Source organism: Pseudochaenichthys georgianus, chromosome 18 (genome assembly GCF_902827115.2).
Source record: "Pseudochaenichthys georgianus chromosome 18, fPseGeo1.2, whole genome shotgun sequence".
Classification (NCBI taxonomy): Eukaryota; Metazoa; Chordata; class Actinopteri; order Perciformes; family Channichthyidae; genus Pseudochaenichthys; species Pseudochaenichthys georgianus.
The window spans coordinates 14681662-14698872 of record NC_047520.1 but is presented as its reverse complement, the minus strand read 5'-3'; the positions used below and the strand labels follow the sequence as shown (position 1 = coordinate 14698872).

At 42.6% G+C, this 17211-nt stretch overlaps 1 protein-coding gene across 2 annotated transcripts in view; it reads left to right on the top strand.

Annotated features, from left to right (window-relative positions):
* sema4f (sema domain, immunoglobulin domain (Ig), transmembrane domain (TM) and short cytoplasmic domain, (semaphorin) 4F) overlaps positions 1-17211 on the top strand; it is a 54641-nt gene that overhangs the window by 11785 nt on the left and 25645 nt on the right. The gene's annotated exons all lie outside the window — the stretch shown is intronic.

The window sequence follows — 17211 nt, the reverse complement described above, 5'->3', positions numbered from 1 at the left end:
GATAATAAAATGGCGGCTTCACAAAACTTTTTGGGAGTTTTACGGGGCGTGGTTTGCAATTCGCCCAGCCAATCAGGAATATAGCTCTTTTCTCAAAAAAGAGCCGCTCGAAAGTGCCTGCTTTCTAGCAGGGACTTTCGAGGGGGTAAAAAGGTTCGCATGAACTACTTTTAGTACCGGCTCTTTTTGGTGTGAACGCGATCATGAACTCGCATGAACCTTTGTGGGAAAAGTACCGCAGTGTGAACGCGGCTAATGGGACCATCTGGTTGAATAAAGGTTTATAAAAAAATAAATAAAAATCGCTGTATATTTTGTCAGTCTCACGACGGTATTGAGACATGTATTTACCGCGATATTCGCTATATCGTTACTTTCCTAATACATACCCTACGGTAGAGACACAACAGCACAGTTTGTGCAGAATATCAGTATGAGAAAACGACACCCTCTGTCCTTAGACCCTCACATCGTACAAGGAAAAACTTCTGGAGAAAACCCCACAGTTTAAAGGGGAACATGGGAGAAACCTCAGGGAGAGCAACAGAGGAGGGATCCCTCTCCCAGGACGGACAGACGTGCAATAGATGCCGTGTGTAAATCGAAGAGACAATACATTTTACAGCAGGTAGTCCAAATGTTAGGAAATGCATGTGTCTGTAATAAGAAGATAATAATTAATAATAATTTCTTGCATTTATTATAGCGCTTTTTCCAGTGCTCAAAGCGCTTTACAGATACACATTACACACATATGTTTTATACATGCAATGGTCACTGTGGACAATACCCACAGGAGCAAGTTCAGGTGAAGGGTCTTGCCCAAGGACACACCGGCTTTACAGACGCAGCAGCGGCGGGTTTCACCCCTTGATCTGATGATCATTGCACAGCGCACTGCGTCACACCGTCCATCTTCACGCCTCGAGGTCATCGAGGCGCTTTTACAAGTATACATTGGTATTATACATGTACTGTGGACAATACCCACAGGAGCAAATCCGGGTGAAGTGTCTTGCCCAAGGACACAACGGCCTGACGCAGTGACGGCGGGAGCGGGTTTCGAACTGGAGTTCCCCAGCACTCCCCCTTGATCTGATGATCGGATGCACAGACCACTGCGCCACCCGTCCCAAAGATGAATCCACGAAGATGTCAGGAACAATCCTGTGGGAGCCTTCAGGGAAGCAGCATGACGACACCCAGGCAGGACCGCAGAGACAGGTTTAGCCACGACCCGAAGTCCACGACTTAATCCAGAACTCAGGATCCAGGGCACTGGACCACAGGAACAGGATCAGCCTCGACTCCGGATCCCGGCGTAGATATAGACACAAAACAAGAACATTTGGGGGAGGCTGGGTTAATCGGAACATGAGAATACACAGACACAGACAGACAGACAGACAGACAGACGGAAGAACAAGCACTCCCTTAGGATAGGTTGAGGGAAAAGGGAAGCAAGTAAGAGAGTAAGAAACAGAGGTGGAGAGGCACACGCAGGGAGCAAGGTCCCCACTGGAGCCTTAGTTGGAATTGATGAGAGGTAGGGAGGGATAACACTCCCCGGCCGGAATAGGCCACTCTGCAAACCTGTTTCCCTCTAATAAAACCTCGAAAGGTCAGAGAGGGAAAAGGTTTTGGATAAAGAGAGGATAGAAAAGAATAGATTACAGGAGTAGAGAGTATGAGAAGTAGAGAGAGAAAAGATTTAGAAGAGTGAGTAGTAGTAATAATCTTAGTTTTAAATATAAGATCCAAGTTTTTAGGATTTAAGTGAAAGAAGAACCAAAATGTAGGTGAAGAGGCACAGTGTGTCGACGTCAAAGCACTCTTATTAGATACATTTTATCAAAAAGGTAGGTCGTAAGCGTACTCTTAAAAGGGATAGGCTGTCGGCCGCCCGAACACAAACTGGAAGCTGATTCCACAAAAGTGGAGCTTGATAAGAAAAGGTTAGAAGGCCAGAGAGAAGAAGTGAGTTTTAAGTGTTGATTTAAAAACCCCTAGGGTCTGGGCCGACCTCACATGGAGGGGCAGAGTGTTCCAGAGCCTAGGGCCCGCTGCTGCGAATGCTCAGTGCCCTCGGGTTTTGAGCCTGGTCTTGGGCACTACCAGCCAAGACAACTCCTTAGTTACAACTCCTGCTATGATCAAGGAAACACACTTGGTCATAAAATCTATCAAATCAAATAAGTTTTATTTATATAGCACATTTTTTTAAACCATTTTTTGGTCGAGCCAAAGTGCTGAGGTGTGTGTGTGTGTGTGTGTGTGTGTGTGTGTGTGTGTGTGTGTGTGTGTGTGTGTGTGTGTGTGTGTGTGTGTGTGTGTGTGTGTGTGTGTGTGTGTGTGTGTGTGTGTGTGTGTGTGTGTGTGTGTGTGTGTGTGTGTGTGTGTGTGTGTGTGTGTGTGTGTGTGTGTGTGTGTGTGTGTGTGTGTGTGTGTGTGTGTGTGTGTGTGTGTGTGTGTGTGTGTGTGTGTGTGTGTGTGTGTGTGTGTGTGTGTGTGTGTGTGTGTGTGTCTCTTGGCAGTATTGGTTGGCACTCAACCACACGGCCCATTTCTTCCTTACACTCACAAAGACTGCTTGACAGTAAGGGCTACCCTGCTGTTCCTACTTTGTGTTTATTGATTGTTAGTGTCTTCCGCTGCAGAGACTTTCTTTTGGAATATCGTGGGTGTTTTTGTGTGTGTGTGGGTGTGTGTTGGTCAGTATTAATAACATGAATGTTGTTTTCTCTATCTCTCTCTCTCCATGTTTTCTCCATGACTTGTTGATCTCCAGCTCTCCTCTTGTGTTATTCTTTTATCATCCTCTTTTTGCATTATGACCTTCTGTCTCTTCCTTTTTTTCACCCTGTGTGTGTGTGTGTGTGTGTGTGTGTGTGTGTGTGTGTGTGTGTGTGTGTGTGTGTGTGTGTGTGTGTGTGTGTGTGTGTGTGTGTGTGTGTGTGTGTGTGTGTGTGTGTGTGTGTGTGTGTGTGTGTGTGTGTGTGTGTGTGTGTGTGTGTGTGTGTGTGTGTGTGTGTGTGTGTGTGTGTGTGTGTGTGTGTGTGTGTGTGTGTGTGTGTGTGTGTGTGTGTGTGTGTGTGTGTGTGTGTGTGTGTGTGTGTGTTCTCTTAAGGAAAGCAGAGTAACATTGTGAACCTTAATGGCAGGAAACAGGCTTGGGCAAAACACAAAGGAAAACTGTAAGCAGTCCCATTTACACACACTTGCACTCACACTTAAAAAATAACATACACACACATGCCATACTTCCTGTTCTTTTTCGAACCGTTTATAAAAGCTTTGAAATGTTGCATTACTTGCATATGCTGTGAGTCGTTGTGTGTGTGTGTGTGTGTCTCATTAAATTCCCCCCTCTGTCTCTCACTCTGCCGTCCCCTCTCTCCTTCCCTCGCCCTCCCTCCTCTACTCTCTTTATTGTGGTTTCTTTTAATTGGAGTCTGAGGTGGTAATTACAGGGTGGGAGGGAGTCTGGGAAAGGAGGAGGGAGAAGGAGGAGGAAGAAACAGCAGGGTTGTGATGACAGAGCTGCAGATGAGAGAGGGGAGACGGCTTCTGAAATTGTTGAGAACTGACCCAAAAAGATTTTCTCAAATGTACGTCTACTACACTTAAACTCTTGATACTGCTCCATGAAGTTAATACAGCTCAAGTGGGGAACTTTTTCTAAGTTAGTGGGGCCTCATCGCTCTGCTGCATATTCCTTGTCTGCAGATTATGATGTATTTTTAATGCTTTTCATAATTTAGATTGTCTAGTCTGAGCTTCTTCTGGCTAAATTCGATGCCATCTGTACTGTTGAAGCTGGCTCACACACACACAGAAAACCCCAAAGCACTCAAATCTATGTTTTTTTGTTGCAATTCTTGATCTTTTCTCAGCGAACACTGGCTGCAGCCTTTTCCTGAATCTCCTCATCTGGCTATTTGACAATATTTTCCTATGTTCCATTCATAAGAAACTTTCATTCAACAGCATGTGCTTCATGTGTGTTTAAGGGAAAAGCTTCACTGGAGGGAGTAACCTGTGTTAAATGAGATACAGTATCTGCCCCTCCTCTCCTGCTGTCTGACACACACACACACACACACACACACACACACACACACACACACACACACACACACACACACACACACACACACACACACACACAACCCGCCATGCTGTAAAGATACATTAATGCTGATCCACATTATCATAATTGAGGTGTCTGCTGAGCCTGTATGTGTGTTTTGTGCGCTTGTGAGTGTGTGTGCGTCCAGGGGGAATACAGAAAGACGGAGAGAGGGTCTTTAGAGCCAGACAGGCCCCATACTTTCATCTTTTAGCTCAACATTACAATGGAAGACGGGCTGCCTAAAACGTGTGGTTGTTGGTGTGTATGTGTGTGTGTGGGAAAAGCCTCCTAAATGCAAATCACACTGATTTGGAAGGCATGTGTATAACAGGGCGCTTCATAGACAGAGAAGGTGGCATCGCACATTAACTGAGCCTTTGAAAGGATAAAAGTGGAGATAACATCTCTGATTAACAATCATTATGAAAAATACAGAAAGCATCATACTTGTTAGGTTATATGGTTGTAAATACATTTAATATATGTTAAAGTAAATTAAGGGATTGACAAAACAGATGCATATGGAAAAATAACTAATAGATACCACCATAAAACCTTTATCTGAAATATCATGTTTAAATGAGGCTTAATCTAATGCTAACTTCTGATTAATTAAGAAGGTATCTACAGATGCAAGTAGACAATGTGCAGTAAAATAAACACTTGTAGATGGCTCAAATCATAACATGTACCAATTCATGAGCTGTGATGTGAAGTCACACACAATATATATCTCATCAGCTTAAGTGCTTTTACGGCCCCCTCGTCCACATGGGACCGAATGGAAATGAGATCCCAGCAGAACAGATTAGATTAAAATCATGCTGACTGAATGTTACTGAGGCTAAGAGGAAAAGTATACAAATGAATGTGGTTGTGTACTGGTCACACAAATGTATGCACTTGGACATGTACTGTATAGTGCTAATACAAGGATTTATACTGCCTTTTGATAAGAAGTTCAGAATGTTAGTACGGGCTAGGGTGTTGCTCTAAAACTGTGCATTACACCACTTACTGTATCGTGTGAAAAGATGCCCTAAGCAAATGAAAGCAACTTGGCTTTATATTATCGATAATGGGAAATGTACAATATTGTCTTTTATTCAACAGATAAGTGGATAATAGTGTATCCCATAGGTGCAGCCATAGTTGACGTATACTGTATAGAGTTTAACCTGCCCTTGCCTTGTGCAAATGCCTGCATCCATTTCAATGTAGATCATGGAGTCCTTCAGCAACAGAACTAATAGGTGAATGGAGAGCAATCAGTTAATGGGCTGCTTGTGTGTGTGAGTGTGTTGGTGTGTAGAGTCTGGCACTAATAGGGCATTGAAAGAAAGGACTTAATGCATTAAGACTAGGTGACGTGGATTATCCCAAACATATGGGTTATGTCACCGTGTGCATGCGTTTGTGTGTGTGCTTAAGAGGGAATAAGCTAGCGGTTTGGAAACTAATGTAAGTTACTTTTGGTAATGGCTTTTATCTCTTAAGTTTGTGTGTGTACTTTGGAGATAAGATCCACTCTGGCGCAGCCACTGTTAATGCACGTCTTGTTGTTGTCTCTGAGCGCGTCCATGTATGTCCTATTCTCCCAAATGCACCTGCACACACTGTGCTTTGAGTTGGCAGGATCTGCTGTGTGTTTATGAGCAGAGGAAGTGAGAAAGAGAGAAATGGAAGCCAGTGTCAGTCAGGTGACCTACTTACATGAGCAGGCAGAGCTGTTTTAGTATTTGTCTCAAGTTTTCAGTGTCGATGAATGATTAACACTATAATAGCTCATTCATGGAGCCCAGGGGACTGGTATGTGCCTACCTGTGCAAACAATCTCCAATAGCACACACAATAAACTGTGTGCCACCGGATTTTGAGCTGCAAAACATCCCTGTGAAAAGGCCGTAGTATATCCTTTTTAGACCGTGTGTTTATTAGATTTGAGACATTTTGGAAAATTGGATTTTGAAACAATACCAATCAATCTACAAACATACACAAGACAAATGCAAAATAACAAACAACCAAAAAGCCTGCATTTAAAAAAAAGGTATTCATCAAATAAATGCACATTTTAAAAACATTTAAAAAAGATCATGAAATGAAAACTGAGAGCACTGTGGGATATTGTGGGAGAACTATATATTTTACAGTCTAATAAATTGTCCGTGCTTATAACAATGACAACAAAATGCTTGCATGCCACACAAAATAAAAAAGTGATGTTTTATGCAGTTTAACTTGTTAAAGGTGGGGTAGGTAATTTTGGAGAAACCAGCTCGAGTGCGCTAGAATTTGAAAATACACAGCCGGAAAAAATCTGCCACTTCCTTACAGAGCCCCTCCTCCAACACACACGAACGCGCACATGACCAATGAGGGCACGACATAAGTTTGTGCACAGATGGAAGGCTGACAGGCAGGTAGGCCATCCAGTTACTTTAGCCGGGCCGGCTCAGATGATTGGTCGTGCTTTTTACAGCACTACGGCTTCCACAGATGACGTTTTTTTTATGGATTTTTTGTCAAAGCACTTCAGATATTCATTGCTATCGGGATGTTAAGAGCATTCCATGGAATATAACAAAAAGTGTACCTCGAGCTGGTTTCTCAAACTTACCCCACCTTTAAGTATTTTAAGGGGTAATGTATGAAAATGCTCTAGGCTAGGTTGCTGCTCAATCATCCTTTCTCCCTGTACGATGCAACAACACCCTGGGAAGGTTGCACCCATACAGTGTATCTCTACGTGTGTTTTAGCATACAGGGTCTGTTTGTAGCATTAAGACTCCCACTCTGCTTATGTATGAGTCTTTCTTTATACACTAATGAACTTCATAAATACTGTCATTGGTGGTGATGACAGCTGAAGGTGAAGCGCAAGTGCTACATTCATTTAGTTTTAAAGACATTAATAGTGTCTATAAATGTCATTGACAAGACTATTAGTTAAAGATGAGAGGCTAACATGCTAACTGAAGGTCGACCAAGGGTATAATAGACAATTTAACACTTCAGCTGGTGCTTGTTACAAACTGATTGGAAAATGGTGTGAAAGAGTTCACTGTTTACTTTTTAATTTGGACTTCATGTGTGGCCGACGTGTCACGCTGAACTTTTGAGGTTTGTTTGATTTAGTCAGCCCGACTGCTTTGCATTGTGAGTGTTTAGTGCGTTTGCATGTCATCGCTGTTCAGACGCCCTCGGAGATACATGGGTAACCTGAGCAGGAGAGAAGGAAAACAGTCATTACTAAATAGGATTTACTTGCCAGTAAAAAGTATTGCTTTGTCATTTGGGTGCTTTTGGAGCTAATCTCTGTACGTTTGTGGCAGATAATGATAATGATGATGACAAGGATTGCTAAATTAAAGGATTGCATGTTAATTCCTGTTTAGTGATGCAAAGAATGTGTTGGTTAGATGTTGCTGGATATAGCTAAGTGGCCCTTAATTCACGCTTGCTTCTGAGTCATTTCAATCCCTTTCCCTTTTTGCCTCATCCCTGTTTCACATAGAGACTTTGTGTGTTCATCCTGGCAGTCATTTGAAAACAAAAGACATTTGTTGTACTTATCTCATTGTTGTACTGTTGAGTTCAGTACATAAAGGTGCAAAAACAGAGAGAGCTAATGGACTTGTCAATGATTCACTGCTAACCCTTTCACCACTTGTTATTGGGGTGGATTGCCTTAGAAGTTTGTGTGTGTGTCCGTTTGTGGGTTTATTCACAAAGTTCATACATGCTGTATGATGTTTATTTCACGGAAGTCTGTGGATGAAAGTCGAGTTGGCTTTGAATGACTTAATGCATGCACATTTAATTAAACAACTCACGTTTTCGAAGCCAGAACATGATATTTTACTAAACATAACAAATTAGTTTTTTTGCGATTTGTTGATGTTTTTTTCAATTTACAAGATTAACCACGATAACTGTAATCCAAAAGAAAATAATAGAGAATACAGTTTAGTTTTATGGGAACGTCTTTTTGTTGGAGACTATAAGCTTACACCACTATTGAATTAACTCCAACCTGTGTGTGTGTGTGTGTGTGTGTGTGTGTGTGTGTGTGTGTGTGTGTGTGTGTGTGTGTGTGTGTGTGTGTGTGTGTGTGTGTGTGTGTGTGTGTGTGTGTGTGTGTGTGTGTGTGTGTGTGTGTGTGTGTGTGTGTGTGTGTGTGTGTGTGTGTGTGTGTGTGTGTGTGTGTGTGTGTGTGTGTGTGTGTGTGTGTGTGTGTGTGTGTGTGTGTGTGTGTGTGTGTGTGTGTGTGTGTGTGTGTGTGTGTGTGTGTGTGTGTGTGTGTGTGTGTGTGTGTGTGTGTGTGTGTGCTAATGGCTTGTCAGCAGGCCAACCCAACCATTGTGATGCAGTCACTGCTGCCACTTTGGCCTCGCGGCTATCAACCACTGATAAAGATGTCAACCAACACACACTGCTAATGTTATGAAAATAACCCTGTAGACCGGAGAGGAAGCTGTCTACAGAGTTTTATGTTAGACAGGCTCAACTGAAACTCAATTCTAACACACATCCTCATAAGTGCATATAGTCCAGTATATGTAGTGTAATTAATACACTATTGTTATAACTTTTTAAAGGTGCTTGATAAATGCTGATATTTTGTTATCATCACTCAGACATGCGTACACAAGCTGATCATCAGGTTGAGGTGCAGTGGAAAGCCATTACACAGACAAAGCCTTTCTTTTTAGGTCGCACACACACACACACACACACACACACGCACACGCACACACACACTATCATTTGCCAGGAATGAGCAAAGGGTCATTAATTTTGCTTTAGAGCATACTGACCAAATTCTCACACACACACACACACACACACACACACACACACACACACACACACACACACACACACACACACACTAAGGCACACACATGCTGCCAGGAACTGTCTTTCTATGTTAAAAACAGTAACATCCTTTTTCAAACCTGTCTCTAAGTTCAAGCTTTGTTTTTGTATCTTTTCTGGGAACACAAACCTTTAGGGTGGAGCTCCACAGATCCTCCCTCCAGGTGTTTGTTCTCACATACAGGTGTAACCACATGTCTGCATGTTGTAAATACATAGACATTGACCGGGTGGTGCAGCTCTGTTGTAATCCCACTGGTTTTGTTTGGAATGTTAGTATTTGTTGATGTGTTTGTGTGTTATGTAAGTGAGCTGTACACAAATGCAGAAAAACAAACCTGACCTGCCAGATGATTGTTTGGGTGGCGGAAGGGTTCGTCTGCAGTGGAGTACTACTAAGGACAAGAGGATTTGAATCCTTTTAGTGATTTTGAAAGCAGGGGATTCAGAGGATTAGTTGTTTCCATTTGATTATTACTGTTGAGCTGTTCTTTTCCACACACACCATTGTTTGGGTGCCTGTTTTTCTATTTGAATTATTTTCTTAAATAAATGAGTAAGTTGCTTGTAAAAGTATTGCAATCAAATACTAGCAACCAACTGTACTGACAGTATAAAAAAGTACTTGTAATGCAGAATGGCTTTGTCAGTGTTACATTATAATAACCAAATGAAATTGATTATGTGTGTGGATATCAATATCTTTTAAACCCAGTCAACCTTTGTTATGATTATTTGACCTAAACTTTATAATATTGTTGAACTCTTCATTTACAGTGAATTTCTATGCTTTTTAACACATTGTAGGCCTATAAGAGAATCAGATAGAAAGTGTAGGTGGTGCCATGGACATGATAAGATATTTCCAGGATTGGATGAGGAGAGTTGGCAAAAAACTGTAAGTAGTAGAGTCAAAATGTGGTTGTGTCAAGATGTGTTAGAGCGAGAGGAAAGGGTAGAAGAGAGAAAAGGAGAGGGGATTTTCTCATCACCGGGAGAAAATTAAAGTGGATGGGAAGAGAGGAGAAGAGGAGAAACAAAGGCGGGAAGTCAAGACGAGCTGTCATGTCCTGTAGAGCGATGGCAGCCTGAGAGGAGGGGAGATAAAAAGAGGAGTTTTTCTATCCCTCTCTCTGTGACCTCCTCTGTCTCTCCCTTTGGGTTTAATCAAGCAGACAGTTGGTTTGACCCATTCCGGGGGGGATTTATCCTCAGCAGGCATTAATCTGTGTGACACAGGGGCTGATTAGAAGAGAGCGGCCACCCCTGCTGGCTTCCACAGTGGATGGAGCCGGCGCTGAGGGGAAAGTCACACTGTAGGAAGGTGAAAGAGACACAGTATTTAACTCTTAGAAAATACCTATTTCCTCAGAGGCAGATGAAAGTCAGGAGCTAATTTGTATTTTCTCTGACGGCAGAGAGTCTTTGTTTGCGAGGTCAACATCAATTAGACGTGTTGCGGAGGCCGGTCCATGTTAATACCATCAGTGTGCATGTGTGGGCGTGAGCGAGAGACGCGCATAGTCCACATCGAGTGTACTTGTTATTAAGTATGCACCACACTGTCTTCACACATGACTGATCTTTAGCGCTGATTACGTAATGACTCTGCAGAGTTTGTGTTCCTGCACAGTGTCTCCTCGGGCTGAGGGAGGACGTAATGAGACTCATCCTTTCAATACTTTATAAAGTCCTGGCTGCAGCTTTTTTTACCCCAGCGCAGTTTAGTGAGTTCCTCTCACTCATCCGGAGTCATAGGTTACAGTGCTGCTGCAGGAGTAAGCTAAGCGAGCGTAGATCACCTGTGTTGTGATGCAGCACTGTGCTGACTCACGCTTCTGTGTGCAGACGAAGCAGAACACGCTGAAGGAGTCCGGATGAACACGGTGACGTGTGGCATTATACTGACAGCGCAAATAAACAGGTTGATGAGCAGAGTGATGTGCAGGTCGATATCCTGCTATGCTATGCTTATCATTAATTATAATTGCTCTGTGCTTCATTGTTTTCATGCATTTACAATTGATTTATTTTACAGTTTAAATATTTAGCTGCCGTGCATGCATTTTCACAAGTGAGCAGGTGAATATTGGGAGAGTTATTTAAAGGATACTAAAACAGGACACATCACTATTTATAGATGCATCACTCACATGCATAGTCGCCAATGGAGCAACATTTCAAAATCTCACAACAATCCCTTTTAACTGCATGAGAGATGCTCAGAGTATACAGTATGTAATCGCCGATCAATCAATCAATGTTTATTTATATAGCCCAATATCACAAATGTTACTTTTGTCTCAGTGGTCTTCACAGTTTGTACAGAATATCAGTATGACAATACGACACCCTCTGTCCTTAGACCCTCTGTCCTTAGACCCTCTGTCCTTAGACCCTCACATCATACAAGGAAAAACTTCCAGAGAAAACCCACAGTTGAAGGGAACATGGGAGAAACCTCAGGGAGAGCAGCAGAGGAGGGATCCCTCTCCCAGGACGGACAGACGTGCAATAGATGCCGTGTGTAAATCAAAGAGATAATACATTTACAACATATGTAGTCCAAATGTTTGGAAATGCATGTGTCTGTAATAAGAAGATGAATCCACGAGAATATCAACAATCCTGTGGGAGCCATCAGGGAAGTAGTATGATGAGAGTCAGGCAGGACCGCAGTGACAGGCACAGCCACGACTCAAGATCCAGGGCTCGCGATCCAGGACTCAGGACCACAGCAACACGATCAGCCATGACTCCGGATCCCAGCGTATAGACACCAAAAAGAAATGTGGGGAAGCTGGGTTAATCGGAACATGAGAGTACACAGGTACAGACAGAGAGAAGGAAGAAGTAAGATGTCCCCGGACAAACTAAGCCTATATCAGCAAAACTAGGGGCTGAATCTAATCAGCCCTAACTATAAGCTTTATCAAAAAGGAAGGTCTTAAGCGCACTCGTAAAAACGGATAGGGTGTCTGCCGCCCGAACACAAACTGGAAGCTGATTCCACAAATGTGGAGCTTGATAAGAAAAGGCTCTGGCTCCCATTGTACTTTTAGAGACTCTAGGAACAACCAACAACCCTGCATTCTTGGAACGCAATGCCCTAGTAGGACAGTAGGGTATAATGAGTTCTTTTAAGGTAAGATGGCGCCTGCCCATTAAGGGCTTCGTAGGCGAGAAGAAGAATTTTAAATTCTATCCTGTGTTCTATAGGGAGCCAGTGTAAGGCAGCCAGAACAGGAGTCATGCGGTCCCTTTTCCTAACTCTGGTTAGTACACAAGCTGCAGCATTTTGAATTAGCTGAAGCGACTTGACTGACTTCTTGGTACTGCCTGATAATAAAGAGTTACAATAATCCAGCCTAGAAGTAACAAATGCATGGACTAGTTTCTCTGCATCGTTTTATTTTATTTTCTGATAGGCTTATCTGTTTACCTCCTATTGTTACAGTGCACTGGCAGCACTAAGATTCACATACAAGATTTTGTATACATGCTAAAGTACACTATTACGTTTAGTATATAGAGTTTATATAATCTAAATGAAGTTTGACATTGAGACACATCCTCAGATTGTAGCCCAAAAACAACAACATCTGCCTGCTTTCCATGTTAGAAAGAAGAAATAATGACATCAAATTGTCATCTGGAGGCCACTTTATAATGTTATTCTGGAGGCCACTTTATAATGTTATTCTGGAGGCCACTTTATAATGTTATTCTAACATAAACTCCGACTCAGACTGCAAGGAATCTGGGTGTGACCCTAGATAACAACCTGTCCTTCATTGCAAACATCGCTGCTACAACCCGCTGCTGCAGATACACGCTTTACAACATCAGGAGGATGCGTCCCCAGCTGACCCAGAAAGCCACGCAGGTTCTGATCCAGGCTCTCGTCACCTCACGCCTAGACTACTGCAACTCCCTCCTGGCTGGTCCACCTGCATGTGCCATCCAACCTCTGCAGCTCATCCAGAATGCAGCGGCTCGTCTGGTCTTCAACCTTCCTAAATTCTCCCACACCACTTCGCTCCTCCGCTCCCTCCATTGGCTTCCGGTAACTGCTAGAATCCACTTCAAGACACTGGTACTTGCGTACCATGCTGCGAATGGATCTGGCCCTTCCTACATCCAGGACATGGTTAAACCGTACACCCCAGCGCGTGCTCTACGCTCTGCATCAGCCAAACGACTCGCTGCACCCTCGCTGCGAGGGGGACCCAAGTTCCCATCAGCAGAAACACGTGGGTTTGCTATCCTGGCTCCAAAATGGTGGAATGAGCTCCCATTGACATCAGGACAGCAGAAAGCTTACACACCTTCCGGCGCAGACTGAAAACTCATCTCTTTCGACTCCACTTCGAGCGATAGAACTATTAACAAAGCACTTATATACTAATAAAGGATTGGCTTACCTAAAGCCAGTTGAGTAGCACTTGAAATGTTTTTGCTCTATGAAACCTGATGTACTTATATGATTCTGTTTTCTTCAAGTTTGTATTTTGTTGGTCGAACGCACTTATTGTACGTCGCTTTGGATAAAAGTGTCAGCTAAATGTAATGTAATAAACCAGAATTGCACATCAATCAAAGATTAGGCAGGTTTAGTGCATTATTACAGCAAGCCTGATAACCTGATTATGTGTTGATATATTGTTTGTAAATGTACACTTTTGGCAACATCGCTAATGCAAGCAGGGCGCAATCAAAGCAGCCAACAATTACATCTACATTTCATTCATGAGAAATAAATCACTGCTAAACTTGAAGGTGTTTGCAAAGTCTTGAGTTAAAAAAAGAGTTTGAATACAAATGCACCAGGCAGCTGGGAGGAAGCACAAGGAGGATGTTGCCTGCGCAAAAGCTGCATTCCAGGAAAAGAGTCTGCAGGCTAATGTGTAATTATCTACCTCACTTCTACAGTACGGCTGTTTCTCCACTTCCATAAACGTTCTGTCTCCCTCTTCCTCGGCTTGTTTTCTGGCTCTGCAACGAGCTGGCAGGTTGTGACTGATGATTGACCCCGAGCTTACCCAATGTCCATGTTACACACACACACACACACACACACACACACACAGATGCCGTTGTTGAGCAGGTTCTGCAGGTGTGTGTGATGAGCAGGAGATAGTGAGGGGGCGGATAACACCTGGGGATACGGGTTCTCCATAACAGCCCAAAGGCAACTGTACTGTATGTATGAGTGTGTGTGTATCCTATAGCGAATGTCACGTGTTGAGCTACTTTGGTGCACGTGTTTTCTATGATCTTTTTTATGTTTGTGTTTTAAATGTAACCATTTTGGAGTTTAACTTCTTATCTTTTGTAGTTACTAAGAGTACTCTGGTTCATAATCAGCTGCTTATTTGTGTATTGGTATTTTTCTCTCTTTTCTCCTTATTAGTGGAAACTGCTCATCCCAAGAGGATCACATTAAGTCTCGTAAACTAAAGTGGGCAGCATCTTCTTTCAAAAGGGAAAACAACCACTTTGGATGCATTTGTAGTTTTTGTGAATGATTCTGTATCTTTAAGAAATCCAAAAAGAAAAAAATCCAGGACATTCTGGGAATTAAAAACGATTGACTCACATCTGCATTATTATAAGGAAGAGCCAGGTCCAATTACTTTCAATGGAACCCGAAGAGCATGAAGAGCAGCAAAGCATGTGTTCTTGTCTAAACTTGGGCGATTTCCCCTGAATTTGCTGGCAATGGTATCTTTACAACAATTGAGCAATCACTTTACCTCCTCTCTGATGACCTGTCAATCAGACAGTGCAGTCAGTACAGAGATGAACTTGCTTCAAGCTATGTTTTCTTTTTACGGGACACCTTTGCATTAACTGAACCAAAACCTTCACCTCCTGCTTTCTCCTCTGTTTCTGTGGCCCCCTGTTTGTCAGATTGAGTTCTACTTCCTGTTTCATGTGGAACGTTTCCTTATTTGTATTTATGAGTCCCCAATCACAACATCAACAGAAGTGGAGTTCTTAAAGCGCCAAACACACATTTGCATACAACAGTTTGCATAAACCCATGTGAGAGCTTTTTCCACACTACCCCAAACAGTGTGAGTGTGTGTCCATTGTATTGGGGACGGGGTCAGGAAGGAAAGCCCCGCCTCTTTATTTCCCCTTTGTCGCCCAGAGTGACGATGACGTATCATAGGAGCTGCGGGGCTTCGTGGGAAATGACCTTTAGACCTCAGCACACTCACAGACTGTGTGTGCGTGTGTGTAAAGAGTGTGACCTGAGAGAGGTAGAAAAAGAGAGGTGGAGGGATGAAATCAGGTTAGGGGGGTGGACTCACGGGAATCTCATCTCCAGACGAAGGAATATTCTACCATGTCAGCAATTTGTCACTGTGTGTGTATGCAAGAGAAGGGGTGAGGGGATAGATACATGGATCTGGGCAAGCCCTCTGACATGATTAACGACTAGACATACTGTTAAAGTATCTTTGTGTGTGGATGCTACCCTCGATCTGTACGCGTCAGGATTATATTAGTGTTAATCGAAGCTCATGAAAATAGACGCTGCTGCTGTTGTGCACAGTAAGTAAACATCTACTGTGTATACACTGTAACTGAGCTTCTTAGCGTGTAGCTACATACACAATATATATATTTACGCTCAGAAAAATTGTGCACGAGAAACAGTGTGTATTTCTCCGATATTTGCACCGTTCGATCTATGAGCTGCAACGATTAGTCCATTGCTTGATCGAGAAAAAGATAATCGCCAACTATTTGATTTTCATTATTATAATGGGTTATTGTCGTAGTAGTAGTTTTTCATGCCAACGTCAGATTGTCAGAAAATGCTCTTTTCAGCCTTTTTTTGTTGTCTTTTAGCCTGTTACTATAATATTGATAATAGCATCCACAAATCTTTACTACGCCTATATCGTATTGCACATATTGGATTTGGTAGCAGGCTTGTGTTCCTTCAGGCATTTCCCCTTTGGGTTACTTGTGTTTAATAATATATTTAATTTATATAGCGCTTCTCATCTGCCAAGACAAATCTCGAAGTGCTAAGTTTAACATTAAATACTGATGCATTTGAGAAGTTAAATCCCAAACAATATGCAGCTCTGATATGTGTACATTCCTGACTCACCATAAATCCTAAACTTACCTTAATTGCGTTGAACCAGACCCTGTCATTATGGAACAGATTTAATATCCAATTCCCTTTTTCCCTGGTTAACCTTCTCAATATTTACATGTTGTCTCCATAAATTCGGCCTAATATTTAAATAACACAAACTGCTTCAGTACATTGGTTATGTTTCTCAGAATTCCCTTTAAACATCAAATGCAATACTCTCAGCAGGAAGTGTTTCCCTGATGGTAGTGAGGAAGTGAAGTGTATTTAGGAGGGAGCAGTCTTTAATATTTGAAGAGCCATGTATGCAGAGGAAGATATGAGCATATAGCTATCAGCTTGTGTGCAGGGTCTGAGTGTGGGGGAGGGAAGTAGCTTATGGGTAATGCAGTCTGTAGGGATACAAATCACATCTCTGTGTGTGTGTGTGTGTGTGTGTGTGTGTGTGTGTGTGTGTGTGTGTGTGTGTGTGTGTGTGTGTGTGTGTGTGTGTGTGTGTGTGTGTGTGTGTGTGTGTGTGTGTGTGTGTGTGTGTGTGTGTGTGTGTGTGTGTGTGTGTGTGTGTGTGTGTGTGTGTGTGTGTGTGTGTGTGTGTGTGTGTGGCTATTTGCGTGTGTGTGTGTGTGTGTGTGTGTGTGTAGCTATTTGCCTCTATCTCCCTCGCTTCATCTCAAAAACTGTTTTTTTTTTTCTAAATGTCAAACCTACATTATCTTGTCCCTGCAGGCAAATGTAAAATATATTTAGTCTAATGTACAGTATATGTGTATGTGTGAATGAGTGTGTGTCACAGCAGTATCTTACATCGTAGAGAAGGCTTAAGCAGACGTGTCCTAAAGGTCATTCAAGACAAATAGTGTATTTACCATCTCTCACTGTCAGATTCTTGTCTCAAAAAATTGTCAACAGTGGAAAGCGAGCTCACAGAACATGTACACAGGCAGTAAATGAAGAGCCCCCCCCTCTCTCTGCATCCCACATCTGGGAGTGGAGAGTATTGATTTCTGGCCAGGCATTAATCTTATGAGGTAGAGGGGGAGATTATGTCTATTCATTCATTCACTGGGCTGCATAATAC